This window comes from Bombus pascuorum, chromosome 1 (genome assembly GCF_905332965.1).
Source record: "Bombus pascuorum chromosome 1, iyBomPasc1.1, whole genome shotgun sequence".
In the NCBI taxonomy this organism is placed as follows: Eukaryota; Metazoa; Arthropoda; class Insecta; order Hymenoptera; family Apidae; genus Bombus; species Bombus pascuorum.
This window is the reverse complement of record NC_083488.1, coordinates 12,589,084-12,610,524: the sequence shown is the minus strand read 5'-3', so window position 1 is coordinate 12,610,524 and position 21,441 is coordinate 12,589,084. Positions and strand designations below refer to the sequence as shown.

At 42.5% G+C, this 21,441-nt stretch overlaps 1 protein-coding gene across 1 annotated transcript in view; it reads left to right on the top strand.

The window, feature by feature from the left end:
- The first annotated feature begins 1,119 nt into the window (after window positions 1–1,119).
- LOC132905178 (MOXD1 homolog 2) overlaps window positions 1,120–21,441 on the top strand; it is a 172,693-nt gene continuing 152,371 nt past the window's right edge. Inside the window, exon 1 of the mRNA XM_060956209.1 lies at window positions 1,120–1,926. The gene's annotated coding sequence lies outside the window, so the exon portion shown is untranslated. The remainder of the gene's footprint in view (window positions 1,927–21,441) is intronic.

Below are 21,441 nucleotides of genomic sequence, written 5' to 3'. Positions count from 1 at the left end.
AAAAACAACGCATCAGGCGAATTTTATTTCGTCGATTTAAAGCCGCGTCACGCAAATTGAAACACAGTTTTGTCAAACGCTAATTATACTTTCTAAATGTATCACTCGTACGAAAAGCGAACACTGTTTCGATGGAAGTAAAAAGTGTCTTCGTGATTCATGAAATTTTACGTTTTTAATCGGAGTTCGTCGACAGCTTTCGCTGTTTACTATTTCGTCCCTCTCACGCTCGAGTTTTAAATGAAACGAAACGGTCTTCGAGGAGCCACTCGGTATTTGGATCCCGAGCATCGTGCTATGTAAGCCATCGTATCCTTAAAAGGGCCATCGTTCTGGCCCCAAACACGAAGGGTCAAAACACTTTGGTGCACTTGCCAGCGAGAAATCCATCCTTCGCGAGTATGATAAAAAGATCTCCCCACCCATCGTTTCCTTTCCCTCACCCTTCGCTTTCTGTATTCCCTTCCCCGCTGCTTCGCCCCCATTCTTTTTCTTATTCTAGAAGAATGGAAGGACTCGAAGTGGCGAGCATGTGCCACGGGATTGGCCGGGGTACTTTCTTGCTGTTCGTTCGAAAAGCGGAGTCGATGCGAGTCGGGTCGAGTCGAATCGGGTGCGAGGGTGTACATGCGCGCGTGTACTAGCGCCGAAATATTTCTGAAAGAGCGGCGGCTGACGGGAACGAGATCCGGAAAGTCCTTGGAAAGAGTGCACCTAAGACGCGGTGTCGGGAAAAAGTGAGAACGCAAGACGGACGAGAGAAGAAAGATGCAGTGAAGAAGGAGAAAAAAAGAAAGCGAAAAGAGAGAAAAAGAAGTATCGAGGAAGAGGTACGAGGGTGAGGGTATACACCGAAGAAACGGGTGGTCGTTCGGTCGTACGTGAAGGGTCGGCGTTAGGCAGTTGGAACGTGGAATAGCGAGGAAAAGGATAGATGGAGAGAGAAAAAGAAATGAAGCGTGGTAGGGTGAGAGTAAGGGCAAAAGGACGACGAGGGGTATGAGGGTGAGAGAGGAGCAAGGGAGGGACAGAGAGAAAGAGAGAAAGCTGGACAAGGGGTTGGTGTGCCTAGGGTCGCGCGAGAAGAGAGCCGGGGAGTGGGGAGATTCCCTAGCAGAAACCAGTCGAGTCCCGGCCTCAGGTCGCGACGGGTGTTCAGTTTACAGGCGAGCGCCGTACCGTACGGTTGCCCTGCATGCTGTTTCGGGTTGTATATTCCTATGATAGTTATCGGAAGCGGTGAAAACTTTGTAACCTCCATAGTCCCATACGGTGAACGACAACGTGTTAATTTCAAGGGAAAATATCGAACGATAATAACGGTATTCCTCGTAGTGAATGAAACTGTCGAATCATACTGTATAAATGGCTTACACTTCGTTAATCGCGTGTGACCACATCGTACATTCAAAATATTCCTAACAAATAAACCTCGTCAGTAAAATAATATAACCGTGACAACATACACAAAACTATCGTGTCTGGATGTACTTACTAAGGGAGGTTTTGCTTCGAAACGTACACGCATACGCGGCATAAACAAACAAAGACCGGAGGTCTCCTTGAAACATTAGCAGAGAACTAGTCGACGATTTCATAGTGTAAACTGCGGGACGAACGTTCGTGGTGTTCTTGTTAGTTATCGTAGCTGCCGCAGTTGTCGTTGATCGTCGCATCGGGTATAAACGGTGAAAAACTTGGACCACACTCGAAGGACTCTAAACCGTGATTCAGTGAGTGAGAGTGACGGAAGTGTGTAAACAGGGCGAAAAGTGGAAAAAGGAAGAAGTTATCTTTTTACCCTACCTTTTTTTAACGGCCAAGATAGCTCGCTAAGATTTTTTCTGCCACTTGTACTTCTTCAGCCGAGGAGCTCACCGACTATTAAAACTGGCAGCAACTTCAAGGCACTTCATTCGCCGAGTGGTAAGTTTTATCTGTTATTATCTTTTATTCTCTATCTGTTTCTTCTCTATCTGTCTTCCCTTGTTTTTTGTACATACAATCGTGAATCGAACATACTTGCGTCTAACTTTACTCGACTTTCCGATTGATAAGATTTGTACGCCATAGAAGGAGTTCGAGAGATTCTCACAAAGAAATCTCTTTGACGACATCGACGTTGATCGGTCGTCCACTTACGAATACGATGACCCCTCGATATGCTCCGGAATAGAAGACGCGCGACTCGCCGAGATAGGCCCCATCCTACTTTTTCGTGTTTCCTTTTATCTTGTGCACTTTACCTGATCATCTCCTTCTCGTGCTTTGACCGTGCCACATCGTAGATAGGATCGCATGCTGCGCGACTGACGTTTACGCGCCAAAAAAAAAAGATGGCTACCCCGCGGTGATCGCCAACTTCGAGTTATCGCAACAGGATCGCGGATCGAGTAGTCTCGATCGAATTTTCCCTGATGGCCGGCGATGTCGCCGGTCTTGACGGATGGAAACGTGTTCGTTCGTGGATGGGGCTTGTTATCGCTTATGACGAACGTAACGTGAGTACGAATTACAATTTGTTCCGTTTTATCCGATAATAGAAAGCCGGAAGAGATCGATCTTGTCTCCTTTCGTCAACTTGTCACACAATGTTTTATCGGCTTACTCGTTCAATATTTATGTCCGTTGACGTCCTTTAACAATTCGTGTACTCCTTTTCGCGAGCATGTTGTTATTCTTATTCTTTTACAAAATACTGTATATATATATATATCAGACGTTGTTTGATCAGTGAGATTGCGTTTATTCGAATAACATGGTGAAAGAAAGAAAAAATCAAATTGGTTTTGTTTTATACTTAATCCTTACTTTTTCCGCTTCAAAATTTTCAATTGAAATAGTATCCACTTTTCTTCGGTCGCCAAGAGTTTGAGCGTTCGTTACCGGGGAATTTACTATTCACTAGGCTGAATGCTTAATTTGCGTGTATGTCGCTTTTGGTTGCGTACGCAATATATCGTCAGAACCCAGTTCGACTGCAATATTCCCTGGCTTTTTGCAATTCGAATTTTCACAATCAAGCTGCTCCTAAGCAACGACTGTGTCCACGAATGTTTATCTTGATACCGTGGAAAATGCTCGAGTTTCACTTTGTGCAGCGGAGCAAAGGCAGGACGAAATTTCGGAGTAATCGAGGTTAGAAAACTTTTAAAAACACAACTATGGTTCCGGCCTTTCAGCAGGATTTTAGAGAACTCGGAATAGACATGTTGAATTACAAACTTTTCCGTTTCTCTTATCAATTCGTTTTAAATTCTTGGAAACTGATAATGCATCGACCTATAATTTTATTCTAACGAATGTAGCGAATTATATTTCAAAGTTATTTAGAATAAAGTTATAGAAATAATGCATATCATAATTACAAAGATGATAACATAATACTGTAGGATAAGATAGGATCTATAAGAAAAGAGCGATCGTTATCTAGCAATATAAATGTAAATATACTTATTAGAAAAGAATATAAAATATATGAAAGAAAACAATATTTCGCATTTAACATTACACCGCTCGCGATGTCTTCCTTATGTGCCTGGATCGCCAAACCCCTATGTTTTCTCAGTTCGGCTCTGAAATTTGAAACGGACACCAAGGTCAAACAAACAGTTGCGAGGCTAAAATAGCATCTTTCAGGCGATGCGGTTAACTATGCCAGTTCATCAACTAAATTATACTTTGAATTTGAAACTATAATAATATGATAAAATACAGGTATCGATTCAAACGTAAAATTACAAGTGTTTCTGTAACTACTCGGTAATATATAATTATGTATAATACTTAACAATTTTGAAGTACGTTAGAAAATCCTAATGATATTCCATAACTGAAAGAGATTTTCTAAAATTCATAATAGAGCATCGTGGACACGATTTATACATCGCTTGGTTCGTTCAAAGCCGATGATGATGAATAACCTAATTTCTACAGGACCAGTCAAATAGTTCTTATGAAGAGCCCGAAGTATAATGGCCGTATCCATCGTGCAAGACAGAGAATTTAAGAGCATTGTCGTGTAGCGGAGCTGAGTCGGAAATAAGAAAAGTTTGAATGAAACTCTTTGCTCAAGGTCCACCGTTAGGTTGGAAAAGTCCTTCTCCCGTTCGCCCGCCATATCCTGAATGTCTCTAAATCTTCGGGAGACCATCTTCGGCCGTATCTGTGCCGATGGAGGACGATGGCGATAGTGACGATAAAAAATACGACACGGAAATGATGAGAAATAAAAGCACACCGGCAGTACGTTTTTATGCTGTAATCTTGATGGTTACGTGATACATGTGGCAACGCGTATAAAAGAGAGATATATTGCTTTACGAAGGAAATGAGATTTTTATTCGCCACGTCCGTGGAAAAAGAGAGAGATCGGGTTGAATTCTAATGCGTCCGAAAACATTAATTTCGAGTTTGAGGAATTACGCTTATCGCCGACGGTTCTCCGGATAGTGTATAACGCTAGTGCCCTCTAGGCTTTCGTCTTTTTTTCCACAACGTCCCATTAATTTCGAGCCAAACGATTCAAAGGAGAGAAGGTTTTTTTATTCTTGGTTCAAAGTGTGTTGCGCGCAACACCGGGACCCCGTTGATATCAATTCTTTTTTCTTCGTGCAATATGTTTCTCCTCACACCTTTATCCCCGCTCCGCTTTTTCTCTCCTTCCAACGTTTTGCATCGAAAATGCTACGAATGCAAACGTGTTAGCCGAAATTACGGGAAATCAGAGGAGTACAGTGATTTTAAAGAACGAGAAATCTGACTTCGCTCGCTTAGCAGATCGAGGAACCATTTCTATTTTAACAAGTAAGAAATAGTTTATGAGCTTTTGTTATTTTTGCAGGCTGAAGATAAGTCTTAATTTAGCATAACAGAATATTTGATCGAATTGTATTTGGATTATTGGTAGTCTTAGGTGAACATGCAAATAATTAGTTACATATTTGACAAAGGTTGTACATAATTGAAATGCATTACGATTTTGGCAAGAGTTCTGCAACGTGTTGTTCTAACGATGGCCATTAATGTATCAATAATTAAACTCTCGTAATTAATTGCTAGCGATGGTAGTGTGACATTACTTGTACGATTGGCTGATGAATTTCATATGAACGACTTAATTCCATGTATTTCCACGGGTACCGTACAATTAGCCACGTTCTCTAAATAGCCGGTTCCATTACAAATGGCTCGGCGTCTTTGGACCGTTGTTCTAAACGACTTCTCCGAATATTTTTGACAAATCACTTTGAAACTGTACAACTATTTGGCTCCGCAAAGGATCGAGCTCAAATGTCTTCCGTATCATTTGCGTCTTACATCCTGTTACGTCACGCCTAAGCCCTCTAGCAGCACGAGAAATGAGAGCTCGCGAAGAAAAAGAACTACCACATCGGCCTCGTCTTCGCCTGTGCGTCGTGTTTTGATATAGAGTACGTATACGGTTTGGTCGGTTAGTCGTGTATAGCAAGTCGAGCAACGTCGTCGTTAGCCGTCGCAACATCAGCAACAGCGGCAGCAGTTCGAAAGTTTCAGGCCAAGGCGTAAAGAAAATTTCCATAAGTTGAGGGATGGCTTCTTCGCAAAGTGAGAAAAGATTGTCGCACGAGAGGCGAAAGCGCCACGAAGACCGGAGATGGTGCAGGCGGATAGCGCCACCACTGCTATACATTATTCGCTTGTCCTGTGCCACGATCTTTACCGGCTATCTCCTTTAAGCCCCTCTACCGAAGGTCTTCGTTTGTCTGAAGCGCGAGACCGTTTGCGTTTCCATCTCTTGCACTCGCTTCCTTTCTCGCATCCTTTCTTTCCTGCGGCCAACACAGCAGCGCGTGCTTTCTGCTCGTCGCATCTGCATAGAAATCACGCGAGAACGGCTCCCTGCGTGTTGCGTGTTATTTCTTGACTCCAGCTACTGTCAAATATAATTTTCTCTTCCCTTTTCTTCTCTATCCTTTCGTCTTTGTGTAATTCGGTAGCATCGCAAGCTTGGCAGTTTAGTTCAGAATTTTGCTTTCGCAGGATATAAAACTTGAATGAATGCTGATATTTTTCTGCATGGTATCGCGGTCACGTTGAACTTCACTTGGAAGAATTCAAATGGAGAACTGATTTCATTTCTACTTACTCGCACCGATTATTTGTCATTTGTCTTTTCGTCGTTTGCAACGATTACCTCCTTCGCTATAGTCGGACTATATCGCGATCTTCATTTCCTTCGGTAGTTATCGCGATCCTGCGTATTCAACAGCGATTCGATAATGACGTTAAACACGTACCATGTGGGCCTCGAAGGAGTTGAATCGTTAGGTCTCCGTCTAAATCGTAGAAACAGATAAGGCGACGTTAAAGGTCGATATCGGTTGTGCAGAACTGCTCCTCTCCCTCGCATTCTCTCTCTCTCTCTCCCTCCCTCCCTCTATCACCCTACAAACGGTTCGCTCACGCGAATTCTCGTTTTGCGAGCCGCGCGATACGATCTCGTATATTTCCCGCGTAGATTTCGCGCCTCGTATCGACCTGACTTATTTTATGCGGCTAATAAATTAAGAGTCCGGTATTAATGCACGGAACGGGCGTTGCGTTTCTCTCCTTTTCTAGCACTGAATTACAAGTTCCTGTATTGATAACTTTTCTTTCTGTTAAATATTAACCGTTCATTCCCCTTTCACTTTGAAATTTTACCTACATTGTGTAACAATTTCATTTATTTATAATTGTCCATGTCGAATTAAAACTGCAAGAGAAGATTTCGTATGAGTTGATATAGCTTTCTTTGACCAAGCTTGATCCACGAGTTCCTTTTTAAATATTAAACCTTCTCAAATAATGCTTCTGTCACTCGGCAGAGCCAAGAGCCCAAGTCCTAGTTTATTGCGTTTCAATGCGGTAGGTCTCACAAGTGTGTGACAAAATGCAGAACTGCCCTCGACTTGCGCTCTCTCGAGGGCGACATAAATTTAAGGATTAATAAGATTCCGGAATAGCGTGTACTTTGACTCTTTAACGTTCGCATACTTTAATTTTAGAACCAAGCTTAACTTTATTTTTACGACCACTACTCCTGAATCAACATTTTGAGAATTTTTCTTTTATTTTAGTCATCATAGGCATATATGTATTTGTAGAATCTATTCAAAAAATTTTTCAGTAATACAAAATTCATACAGAAAAAGAAAAAAAGGAAGGAGAGAAAAGCAAAAGAAAAAAAAAGGTAAATAAGTTATCATAGTGAAAAATGATACTTGTAAAGAAGTATGATGATTCAAGCAGAAAGCATGCAGCATCGAATTGGGAGACGGAGGTGTCCTGCCGTGAGCGTAACATATGCTAATTCTATAGCGTGAGCTCTTCCCTTTTTCAAGCGGCACGAACGTCTCCTTTTCCCTCAAGAGAGCGAGCAAATCACGCATTTTATCCGTGTTTCCGTTCGTATCGTCGTTGGTACGCGTTTACAGCGTGTGCCTTGGTATTACCATACTTGGCACCATTGTTATTCCAAGCATTAGCGTGTCAGGGGATAATTGAATGTATAACTGCATGCATACTCATACCCTATATTTGCCTTTATTCGACATATATATTTAAGTTTCTTTTTCTACGTTAATGTGAAATTTCATGCTGGTTAGGTTTGCAATGGAAGCGCAAAGCAACTCGTCAGCGGTGTGATTAACGTCTCGGCTAATTCCAATTAATTTGATCTGTAGGCGTAACATTGACAGTTCGTTGCACTCTGGTAATTATCTTAATGCAAAGTAAACTTTGTTTCACTGTCTCGTTAAAGTACGCAACCGAATTACAGAGATCGTCTCGTCTGTTTCTTCGTTTGGAATCCGACTTGTGATCCTTTATTTATTGTGTGTGATGTTACAATATTCTGTTAATGTATAAATTCTTCAATGTTGACTTGATTTGATGTTTCTGTCTATGTCGTGCGATACACAAACGTGAAGTTAGCAAATAAAATTCAGAAAAATTCCCATTTTATGCGTTTTACCGAAAAAGTATCAGTGAAACAGTTGCAAACGAGGCAGCACGCGGACATACGTTTATTAAAATTTTCATTCCGACTGATGTGTTCTACCAACGCGAAAAGTGGCCAAGACAATTAGAGGATCTCGAGTTTGAGGGATGAAGGAAATTTAGGACTCCCTGGCATACGATTCAAAAGCATTTGATGTTACATAACATCTAACTAGATACAAGGATATATAGATCTTTAAAAACGAATTTAAAATATATCATGCAAGAAATTGATATAAAACATGAGATATATGTTTGATCCTCACACGAAACATTGCAACGAACTTCAAATAGGGAATATCCAGGCACTTATAGCTTATTATACGACGGTAGATGTAGTCGGTAGTCGAACAGAAGAAACGTTCTGGAGAGGCAGACATACTCCTACGTCGCCTTATCGCATTCCCTGTGAAGCGTGTTAATTGCCTTTAAATTCCATCCAGGGTCGTAATAGGCACCGTCCTAATGACAGTCGAAAAGAATACTAATGGGGAGAAAACGAAATTCCCAGCGCAGGAGGCTGATCTGTAATTTCGTCATGGAAATGTCAAAGATACGGATGGCGGCGGAGAGTACATCGAGAGAGAGAGAGAGAGAGAGAGAGAGAGCCAACATCGAGAGGAAGGGAACAGGGTCCGAGGGAAGGGAGTAGTGGGACCAAAGGCGCACTTACAAATTACGACGGTGGAGAGTCGCGAGCGGTTGCGATGAACAGAACCCGGTAATTTGGGAAGGGCGACGAGATTAAGCTGCGCCCTGAAAACCATGATTTCGTCGCAGCAGAGGTATACATTATCCGCGAGAATTAGGAAGGAGGAAGGGCGAAGAGTCGAAAGACGACGAAAAGCATCGCTTTGACTTGCTAATTTCGTGTCGGTCGTATGAGTCATTCGATGTTTTCGCTTTTCACACGTAATTATGGCGCAAGGTTTATTCGCGAGCGAATACCTCCGATACCGTTTATTTCGTATTTCCGATATTCCACTGCATAGAAAAGCAACACGCTCTTGTGCACCATTCCTTGGTTTTGTTCCAATTTCTTCCAACGAATATCGGAAGTGTGCCCTCCCAGTTTCGCTAAGTCAAAAACACTGGTAAAGCTATGAGGGTTGGCTGTTCATTTTTCCGTAGAACAACGGTCCGTACTATCGAGACATCGTGTTTGCGCAGGATTGTAAATTCGCATTGTTTCAGCCTGCGCGTATCGAAAAAGGAAAAATCGTGTGAACGCGTTCGAAATCGGGCTATTTCGCTGCGCGATAATTAATTGTGCCATCGTGTTTGGCCGATGACAGGGACATATGAAAACTAGACGGGCCCCTTTGACTTGCTAATTTGAAATTGAAATTGCGCGGCTCTGGCTGAAAAAAGAGCGTGTTAGCTTTTGTTCGGAGAAATTTCATCGATGGAAAACGTATTGTCTGGCCCGTTCCGTTACGCTTCGCCGATGTCCATCGATTCACGCTTTTGTCGCATGCCGAAACCTCACGGTATGAACTAAAATGATTAATTGAATATCGGTATATCGTGGCGCGAGGGAGCAATCGATCCCGACGTCGATGTAACACCCTCCATTTTTCGGTCGGACAAGTGGACGAAACAGAAGAGATGGGGAGAAAACAAAAAAGAGAGAGGAAGAAAAAAAAAGACACGGTCGTTGTGTCGAGCCGAGTTTTCATTCACGAAGCCATTCGTGGTTTTGCTTCTTGAATAAAGATCGATCCGTATTCTCGCAAAATAGACCGTGCGACCGTTGCAATGTCATGAAATTAAAAAGTCGATATGCACGTATTGGGGTCAACGAACCGGCTTTTCAAATTTCATTCATTTTCCCCGCGTTGGTTGCCGCGTGTTTGCGCGTGAAATGTTTATTCACGAAAAGCCCGAAAAAACCACAGCTTCAAGTTAACCTGCAACTATTGGTATTCTCACTCTGCGCGTAATACGTTTCGTTTTAAGTTTCCGAATACTCTAATAACGATTTTATTTTTTATTAAAGGAAACACAAAGCTAAATGTTCTGGCACGTGTAAACCGTAAAGCTAACAGATCGGCCGTGTCATCTGCGTTAGATGACAAATGCTACAGCTAAGAAATGGACGAGTCGCATCATATATCACGTATATAATTATATTATACCGCTTCTGGTGTGTATTTATAGTCATCCCGCTGGTTGCTTTGCACACGGAACAACACCGAACGCTGTGTCACCCTATCTGCTCTCATCCGGCTCCGAAGTAGTATGCAGGGAGATAACAGGCGGTGGGCTGCGCCACCAAGGGGTAAAATATTAAATTGTCCGTCATTTATACCCTTCATTCGCTCGACCATCCTCAGGAAACGCAGATGCTTTTGCGAAGATAGTACTTTTTCTTTTAGACGTACAGCGTTCCACTTTTATCGTGTTCGCCTATCGCCATGAGCTTTTGAACAATTAACCGCATTTATTCCGCTGTGATTGCTGTTTAACTTTGTCGATATTTCACTTCTGACACATGGAATAATTTGAAAATCAAGTCTTTTTTTTTACAACTAGAATACGATACTTCTTCACGCTATATTTTAAGCGTACATTTATTTTGTTTTTTATAGTATAAGTGCAAAGTTTATTTATCAATTACATACCCAATTTGCGCTATTTCTGCTTTTCTCTTTAATTTTATTATCGTTTGTACCTAGTTTTATTTTATGCGACAAAAGCCGATTACCATTATTATTATTTTAACGATTTGCGAACAATAGCAATTCATCCTTTTAATGTCATCCGAGCTTGATCGACCAATTCTCGTTAGAAGGTCGTTCTATACGAAGAGAATAAAGCCGTGCAGTTTGTTGTTCTTCGAATGAAGGCAGCCACTGTACGAGCTCGTTCAATCTCGTCGAGAATGCATTTACGTGGTTGCAATCATGCGCTATTCTCATGAGTGCATACTAATTCGGAAATCTTCTGGTCCGTCCGAAAGAGAGAGAGAGAAAGAGAGAGAGTGAGAGTGAGAGAGAGAGAGTCAAGAGAGAAGCCCTTAAAGCCATCAAGAACAAGTTGTTGCACACTTCTCGACGTGACTTCGAGTTCTCTCGATGGATTCTCGAGTGCAACGGGCATTTTCTTTAGGAACTCGAGTGCTTCCCTGCTTTCGTAACTCCGAATTGTCAGGCTGCACAGGCAAACATCGATCACCCCTGCATTTTCTTACACTCCTCGCGAAAAACTTTCGCGTCCAACCCTATCGTGGCTCGTTCGGGCCAGCTTAACGAGGAAACTTTAAAATAAAGTCGCGAAGGCACTGCTTCTTTGGCGTACTACGTAAGGAGGCGGACTATCTGATAAAGGTACCGTACCCCTATTAATCGAGTGTATTCGGAAAGAAAACATGTCTCACGGGAAAGAACATGAAGCATATTTCTTAGCCGTTAACTGACTTGATTTTTGTAAGTAGAACAAGAAAATTTCTTTTAATGTGCATATACAGGTTTGTGATGTTCACCGTAAAATTATTCTTTTGAGAGCTAATATATACATTACAATACAAACATAATTCGGCTCTTAGGAGCGAAATCAATCGAATTTTTAAAAAATCTTCAATTTCATAGTTATCGTGAGGTGATTTTGGTGCAGGACGTATAGGGTGCCAAAGAAATACTCAGCGGTATTTATTATAGCAGTATATTTATTAACAATTCTCGCTTTCGACTCTTTTCATACAACTCTCGATTCCAACTGACGATTCTCACTTGTCGGTTACAACTCCACTGTTTTCTTGATCCGATTCGTTTCTTTATGTCGCTTCTCAATATTCCCACTACGCACGCGTTCGTTAGACGTCCGCGACCGTTGCCACATCCGCCTTCTTCGAAATATTCGGCGGAAGGACCGTACGGATATCGATGGCTCATTAGACCTTTCGGCACTTACGCTTCGGTGATATACTTTGTACCGGCAAAACCGTTGAAAAGTTTTGTTGTCGAGTGCCGCTAACACCGTTTAACTTTTCTGAAAACTAAACAATTAATCTCGTAGTGTTCGGCCCGAATACATGTGGGCTTCAGTATGATTTAATTATATTTACATTTCATGACGCTACATACACATAAGTCGAATGCTAGATAACCTAGACGTCGAGGGGCAGTGACCAGTTAACCGCGGCTCGATTTCTTAACACGATTAAGAGTCGGTGCGAATTGGCAATCCGTGCGTCACGAATTGATTTTTAATTGCAATTAGCGTGTCGGTCCAGTTTAACGACGCAATTACTTTGTTATTAGTATTGTTATAAACGAATTAATAATTAAATCACAATTAGCGACGGAGCGGGTAGCGGAACGAGGCTGATCCGGATACGGATGAAAGCCGCGTCCTCGAAAACCGGCCCACTAATACACTCGTTCGTTTCGGTATTTCAGTCATTACTTTTTAATTATCTTTATCGCGTTTCCGCGTATAAATAACGTCGCTATACAAATTGAGAGGGAACGTGTACGCGCGCGCCAATTGGACACGAACAGGAAGAACAGAGAGAGAATGATCGAGGGGCAAGTAGGAGGGGAAAGGAATGGGGCGCAAGTCGAGTAAATAAATTTGTCGAACTCTCGTCGCACGGTGCTCGTTATGGAAAGCATTCGAAGTATGCAGTTCAATGAAGCAAAGGGGTGAGCCGTGAGCGGATAAACGTATAACGCTTCGCAACGATCTGTATCCGCGTGTGAACGTGCTTATAATCGCGACAGGAATGAGTGCGACGTGTTTTTTCTCTATTCCACCTGTTTCTCTTTTTCACCATCCTTTGCCCTCTTTCTCCTTTTACCTCAGTCTCTCGTTTCATGTCGGACACAAATTATCTGCTCTTAAATCGCGCGATTTTAACGAAGCCTTTGCGTTTTCTGTTTAACGATACGCGCGCGGTACCGTTCTCGACGCTACGGAATGTTTGCATGCGTGGTGCGTTGCTATTTAATGAGTACACTTTGCGTTACATTCTGTTAATCGAAAACTTGGATTAATTATTTCACGTGCGGGGTAGTACATAATTGCTGATATGGTGTCTGGAGATCGAGCTAGTTTTTGTTGAATGAGAATGAAATATTAAACAGGGTATTTTTGTTTTTCTCTTTTCGTTGAATTACGAGAAGATTAATTTAAAGATCTCTGGCTCTGTATATGCGTACTATATTTCTGCCAGGAAATATCTTAGTTCTGATAATGCCACCTGTTATGAGAAATTTAGCAATTTATACCGCGCGGATGCGCGTTACTCGAAGTCACTTTAATTCGTCGCGATTGAAATAATTTCAATTTCGCCGACGACATTGACTTCTCAGTTTGCATGGACAATTAAGATCCAGCTGAGAGCGATATTCCCTTCGGCCGTTTCTTCGAGATGAATCTCCATTTTAATCTCGAACCGGCGCTCTGCCGCTTTCCTTCGTTTCCTCTCAGCGGTTGATGAATATTACAGACGAGCGGGGAAGAACCGCCTTCTAATGAGTAGATCATGTGGCCAACGGTTAACCCTGGTTACGTAGAAAAGAATTCAGGTGCTTTTCCAACGCACAAGGATTTGTGCATACGTTGCTGAATATATCATACATAGAAAATCGTTTCGCCAATAATTATTTTTACTAATTTTATTCCATGGAACTTGCTAAATCTAGAGGATTACCGGTTTCACTGCACATTTTAAAATATATTTCATTTATAACATTTTAATGATGCGGTAATTTAATCACATTGCAGGATAATAACATTAAAAGCGCTTTAATTCTACAGAGACATAAATATAATATCCTATTTGCTTAATCTTCTATGCACTAATTTAATACTTGTATATTTAGACACTTTCGTGAAAGGTTTTTGCTGAAAATTTTCAAAACGATCCTTCCTGGTGCGATTACTTCGTACTGATGTTAATAATTTACCGCTCGTTTAAAGATAATAGGCGTAAGAAACAAACTAACGACTAACGTCCGACTGGTATCATATCGTATAGGTATTGAACGATCGCCGAGGCCAATCCACGATGCTGAATACACGCTACAAGGATCCTGGGGATTCACACGTTTGTCTGTGCAGGCGCGTGTGAAATCTCCGCTTGTTAGCCGAACTGTTTCGCCGACAGTCGTTCGCCGCGGATGTCGGGTTAACGTGAATTTAGCTGGATCAGAGCGGGATCCAAACTCGGCGCACCATCAAGAGCGGCTTGAACGGTTCGACGCGTTTTCTGGTCGATGGGTAGAAGTCGCGAGCGGCCGATGGTGGTACAGCCGGTGGGAATTTATCGCTCGTCTAGCTAGGCGGATGACAATTAGCTTGGAGCACCCTTAGAACAGTCGAGCGTCGTTTTAACGAGACCATACCGTTTACGAGTCGAGTTCAGAGTCGAGCTTGGATTTCATGCACCTAGAAGGAACTAATTAGATAAGGGTTACCCGCTTCGGGCGTCATTCATTTTCTTCGGCTTCGCTTTCTCTACTCTGTTGAACAAAGTCTGTTCACCTCGTACCCTGTACCCTCTGCGTACGATCTCGTACGCCTATCTCGCGTCTAGGGTTCAAGGAAACTTTCTCAAAATAAATCCGAGTTATATCCGCGTTCAAAACGTGCGCATACTCTCTAAAGACGATGGCGACGGCTCGCTTTTAAATTGGTCGCGTACAGCTCAAGCTAAAATATGACCTGTTTTTTAGCCGCTTTGTTTTCTCGTTTTCCACTTCCGACCGTGCCAGTTTAATTCATTGTGGAAGTAGAGCTGAGACACACGACTAGTGACCTCGAAGAAAATAGAAAAACAATATACCGAAACGTCGTACGGAGAATAAAAAGGAGAAGGGAAAAAGGAAGGCAAGGGTGAAGATAGAAGCAGCGTGGGTGCTCTTGATGGAGAATTCCACCGCGAATTTAGCTTTGCGTTTCTCTCATTCTCTGTACCTTCCTAAAGATCGCGTTTTATTCGGATTCCTCGCGGTAAATCTTATGACGGAGTAAACGCGAATAAACGCATGACCGCGGCTCTGTTCCCGCCTCTTATGCCGAACGCGTTTCAGTTCCATCTATTTGAATACGAACAGGGACAGCTTCACGCGGAACACGTGTATACGCGAAACAATGTAACGAGATAGCCCCGCATGGACGTGGTATACGATGTGCGCGTGGTGTAGTTGCAGTGTACGTCTGTTCTTCGCGCTATTACGGTAGCAGCCGATATACTGTTTCGATTATAGTATCTTACTGCCTTCCTTCCTAACGAGGCCACCTCGACTATGCGATAATCTCCGTTTGCTCTCTCTCCTCAGCAACTATGCCATTGACTCGCAAGGAAACCAACCGTACAGATTGCTTTTCATCGCCCCTTTCGCTTTCTACTCGCGTGCAACGTTCTCTTCGTGCGTTCCGCTCTTACCTTCGAACTTTATTTCTTCCGCTACATACTTCTATCACCGGACATCATCGATTTGCTTCTTGTTCGCTCCACGATGTTCCTTCGTTCTGGCAACGCATTACTCTTGATGTTTTCTTCAGCTGTTCTCGCCCCTTTTACACGCTATTTGTTTTCCGTAATAAATCACTGTTCATTTTCTCGCGTTTCCCTGTCTGGATTTGCGCGCACCGTGTTCATGTTCCGTGCGTGTTCCGAGATACCCGGTGGCTGGACGATCGAGAATCGACGATTACGGTTAAAGCAGGCTCACGCTGTTCGTGCCTGCGCTCGTCACGGAATCGGATGATTCGTTTCGGCCGCTTGCTGTAACACGATTTTCTCGTCGTTTCGCGCGCTGCCGACGCCGCGAGGCCGAATACCATTCGCACCGGTTCCAACGTCCCATAAATACTCTCTCGGTACGTAGGTTAACATACATATGGTACGTGTGTCCGGTCAGCGAGCGCGCTTTTTCACGCGCAATTTCCGCTCTCTGCACGATTACCAGGCGCTCGCTGCTGCAGAGCGTCGTTGACGCCCGTCGAGATCAAGAACGATTGCAGGTGAAAGGGAGTGTCCCGCTGACAATCGATCGATTTGATCGCGCGCGCGAAAGTCGATCATGGAAAACGTTCATTCAGTCTTTCTACATGGCCGATTCTTGGAAACGTTTCGAGATGGCGAACATTGCCCCCTGGGCAGGTATGTATTTCTCAGGTTAGAAAAACGATCAGTGGGAAGTTTCTCACGGGTACTGGCGATCGATCGACCGCCACCTACACAAATATTTATATAAAAGCGTCATGTAGCCCGAGTGTCGGGTGGTTGTAAATATTTATCGAACACGACGAGATCTTTTACGGTTCCCCGATGAAAACGGTCTTATATAGGAAATACGAAACGGGGCTCGTGACAACAGGGAATAAGAATTCTCAGTGATTTGAACCAAGTTACCTGGTTCCGGTTTCTAACGCGGCAGGAGGATATCGTAAATAGTCGGTTACGCGAGTGGCTTTCGGTATTCCTACCGCTGCCTCATCCTGTGAAACCTAATCGAGACGCATACTGCCGCGAGGAATAGTGCCTCCGTTCGCGCTACTCTCGGATACCATAAATATGTGGACGTGGCCGGGGAACAAGATACACTCCTACGTGCTGTTGTGCTCGGCTGCGATCTTCCACTAACGTGGGCAGATGCCAGGTTGCACGACAACAGTTACGACGATGTAGAAACAGGGATCAAGATGAGAAGAAGAAAAGGAAGGCGAGAAGACGAGAAACAGGAAGAATAAGAAGAAGAGGGAAATAACGGCCGAAGGAGAACGGATGGAAGAGGACATTGATGCAAGATGGAGTCGGCGAGTTTGCTGGACGAGCTTGTCTACGTAAACGTTGCCTTTCCTTCCTTTGCGCCTCCGTATACGCGTCCCCGATTTTCTCGCCGGCTTCCGAGTGTACGTACTCGCGTCTGTTACGCGGCCCCAGCGACGGCGTGTCTCTCTGGACCGGGATGCGTGTGGCCCGCCACCATCCGCGCCTGCAATTCGAATCCACTCGTGCAGCTGTCCGAATATGTCGAATGAAACGAACGATCGAGGTTAGGGAGCTGTTTGGAACATTCTTCCTTCTTCTTTACTTTCAAAGTGTGCACTCGTACAAGGGACTTTGAAATGTGGAAATCAAAACAGTTAATGGGCGAAAGATAAGTTTACGATAGAAGGCAATAATATGCATCTCAATCAGATTGTTGGGAATATAAATTATAGCCGACTATCGAACGAACATGTTCCTTGTACTTATTTGTCAGCGTTCTGAGGAGGATGTTCGAGACGCGAAACGAGTTCAGAAATAGAAATTTAACGCTCTTTACGATGGCAAATGTGTTGCGTGAAATACGGCCGTGTTCCCAGCAGGATTCAAGCACAACGAAAAAGATGTGATCCTTTGATTGTATCTCATCGTTGTGCTGTCAGCGTTTAGCCGCGAAAAGGAAAACAGAAAGCTGTTTACGTGGGAGGAGCGATTGTTTCTTTTTCGCGTTTCTTCGTATTTGCATTCCCATTCCCTTGTACGTTCGTGCCGCGAATCGTGGCCGCGCCTGTCACACACGATTCACTTTCGAGAGACGTGTTTCTCGAGAAATACGTGCGGCCCGTTAGTCTCGCGCGACGAATCAGCCAGGGTTACAGCTGCTTGACAATCCTTCTTCGTCATGCCGCATGCTGCCATTCGGAGAGCCGAGCCATTCGAAAATATACTAGCACCCTGACAGATGTAATTTTCCGACGCGCAACACGTGCCTTTTTTTCGACAAATCTGTCGAATTTCTGATGAAAAATTTGTAGAGTATCGTTTATTCTTAAACCGTTGGAATCAACACTTTCGTAAGAAAGTCGTAAGAAACAGTTGCTTGGAAACGTTATTAATTTTCAGCTGGTGTCGTGAGGGTTAGATCCATGATAAATCAGTAATGGATGAAGAATTAATGAGTCGAGAGCTCGACTAATAACTGGCTATTCATCGAAAGAGTATCAAAGATAGCTAGTGTAAAGTACGACACTGATATAAAAAATGCTAAATGTATGAAAGAAAATACATTATGGCTGTCAGTGATTCGACCCCTGCTATACCAGTTAAAAGACAACACTAAAAATGCAGATTAATAATATGTATCTGAACATATGTATTGTACATGGACCGTGAATAACCACAGCAAGGCTTTTGTTTTAATGAAAGTCAAGATTAATTTTACCAAATACCTACTTGCAAAGTTTAATACTTGCAAAAACATGTGACCCGCAACTCATCATTTTAACATCTTCAATAGTTTCAGCGCTAAACACGATCAGCAAGAATTTCCCCTTCTAGTATCGCGACAAGAAACTAGGTCACGTTAGGGAACCTGCGACCATAAAGCTGGGCCTTGTTTTTGGTCCCGTGAACGATCCCAAATCCGAATTCGTGGTCGGGAATTCATGTCACGTTGAGCTTCGCTTAGGAATTCATTGCGGGCACGAGGAATACAGCTGTCCGCTTGTAGCCCTTCGCAATGCGCCGGTACCGCGGAACGCGGAAATTCGAGCTTACGCGAAGGGGAATCCGTACGGCTCGATACGCGTCCGGCTTATTGACTTCCGGTGACGTGGGAATTCCTCGTGACCCTGTATTACCTGCTCGTTACTCGTTTCTGACCGGCATTCAGATCATATCACGGGTCTTCCTCGGTTATTAACCGGATTCGATCAACTGAACATCGAGAATTTTCGAAAAGTTGACTGAGTTATATGTTTAGAGTTTTTTTCGCGGGAAGACGGAAACGAACGAGCAGATTAAACGGAATATAGGTATCGATGATTATACACGTAGCAGTTACACATAGCTAAGTCAGACGGACTGCGCGGTTGTTCGAGATAAAGCAATAAATCATCGAATGGCTGGTAGCAAGAAACAAATTTGTTATTTTAGCGAGAGAAGCGAGATTTTTGCCTTGCTGCCGGATCTAAACCGATTGATAAATATTAATCGGAACGAACTTTAAATCAGAGAATTGATCGTTTGTTTGTTTTATGTTTCTTTGTTGATCAATTGGATTTTTCCTTCGCCTTCTTGAAGTAGGATCGTTGCCGTGTCGCAAGTGTTTATTACGAGCCGTGGTCACGGGCTTGTTTGCAATTTAAGCGTAATTGCGAGATTTATAGGTTTAATAATCTCTCTGGCGTTACACTGCCTACCGGGCTTGCGATATTAATTTTAATCATTTTTCGCGTGGAACTCGTATGACTACAACCACTTTAGGGGTGTTTTTTCCTCGAACGTTATTATCCCCACGGTAGCGTTAGACGCAATCAGCTAGTGCATGATGCACGCGCACTTAAATAATTTTCATGCACTTCCAACGGCATTTAATTGCGCGAAAGTATTCGTTATCGCTACAGCGCGCTTGCACAATTATCTCGGAGGGCTTTAATAAATGAAACGTTACTCGGAAGAAATATTCCTCGCTTCGATGTGCCGAAGCGTTAATTAACATCACTCTATCGGCGTTTCCGCTTGTGCCAAGAATTCCGTCACGACGGAGGGCGAACTTTACAATTGATCGCACGGAACTGCTACACGGTTTCCTTGCTAATTGTGTTACTTTTATTTCACCCTCGCCCCTATTCTCCACTCCGTTTCCTTCCATTACGATTAGTTGCTACTTCGCTATCTATATAGTGAAACGTACAGAGGAACTGTATGTTTCGCTCTTCCTATTCTGTTTCTTGACTGTACAACTTTATCGTACGTAATTTGTATCATTATGTGCTTCACCCCCTGTTCTTTAATAATTATAAACTCAAATCATTTTTTTTTCAATATCTCCAAGGAATCTGCTCATCCCTGGATATGTTAAGTGAAATTGCTTTTATAAAGGGTAGATAGAACGCTATAGGATATCAGGAGACGTTACATGGCAAACTGTTGCCTCTTATGACCGAGATAAAAGACAAAAAAACAATTTCTCAGCGAGACAATGCTTCTATTCATACAGCCGCCATTACAAAAAAAGTGGTCTCAAGATATCGGAATAGGATTATTATCATGGCCAGCATTGAGTCCTGATTCGAACTCGATCGAGAACCTGTGAGGAATTCTAGCAAGAAAAGTTTACGATCACGAACCTACATATAGAAGATATCACCGAACTTAAAAAATTGCGTGAATTTTTTTCAAAACGAAACTTCAAATAAGTTAGTGAACGGTGTTCCTATTGGATTAATAGAAGTGATAAAAAATAAAGAGAAATCTACAAGACATTAAATGAAAACGTAAGAAAATGAACATTGAGTTTATATTCTTTCATAGATAAAAATTCAATTTTGAATAAAAATTTAATTGTTTGCAGACTTGAAAAGAAGAAAATTCTCGCTTGTTGTATCTTCAGTTGTGTATTATATTATAGTATGAAATTATGTAAAAATTTCTGTTAATTTTTGTTTTAATATTGTGAAACATATAAAAATGCGGTTGAATTTATTATTATTCGCGCCACTGTATATGCACGTAGATACACTCGCAAAGCCCTGTTAATGAGGAGCCTTAATATTAGATTTTCAATGTGTTCTTGCTGCAATGCACGTGAGTACATTCTTCCTACCTAATGTTTTATGAATATAGACAATAATTGCATAAAGATGCACATAATTTAATCGCTTTTAAAAAATGTTTACCTTGAAGGTTAGTTACGTTTTTCACATTAAAGACAAAATTCCTGAATTGGCTGAAACAAAGTGTTACGCCACGAGGCTCGGTATAGATTGTATTTCTAACCGTCGCTCGCGGTCCTCCAGCGTAGCAGACATATCCTCTTATCTGCCCGACGAAAAACATACAATATATCGACGAGCGCATAGTTGTCACCAAGCAGCGAGTTTTGGAACCGTCGATTTCGAACCGTTATTTTTTTCTCACAAAGAAGGCGGCCTATGTGATCATCGGCACGAGCGGTGGCGTGATCTGAGCGTAGTGGGGGTTGTCTCCCCGAAAGACAAAATCGGTCTAAGATCAATCAGTCTCATACGAATATTCATACTGCAAACATGGAGAAATATCAAAAGTCGAGTCGAATCACTAACTGTATTTATCACGAAACAAGTTGACACTTTTATAATCATTTAATTTCTTGTTAAAAATACATGCTATATTAAAATGTTAACATAGTGTTAATTTCATGGAACCACCCCTGTTATCTTAACCGAAACAAGGGGAACGTCTATTTCGCGGCGTCGATTTTACGAATCGTAGCGAGAATTTACGCCTCTCGCTGACGCGTTTTCCTCGCGACCGCGTCTCTCCGCGAACGGTCTTAACACAAAGAGATCCTTGGTTCAAGAAGAATAGTTCAGAGTCTTCGATATTCCAAAATCAATCGTATATTGATATTTAAAAAAGATATAAATTGTACTAAAGCTGAAAGCTTCCAAATAAAAGGAAAAAGCACGGACTTGTTGGACAATCCAAGCATATTA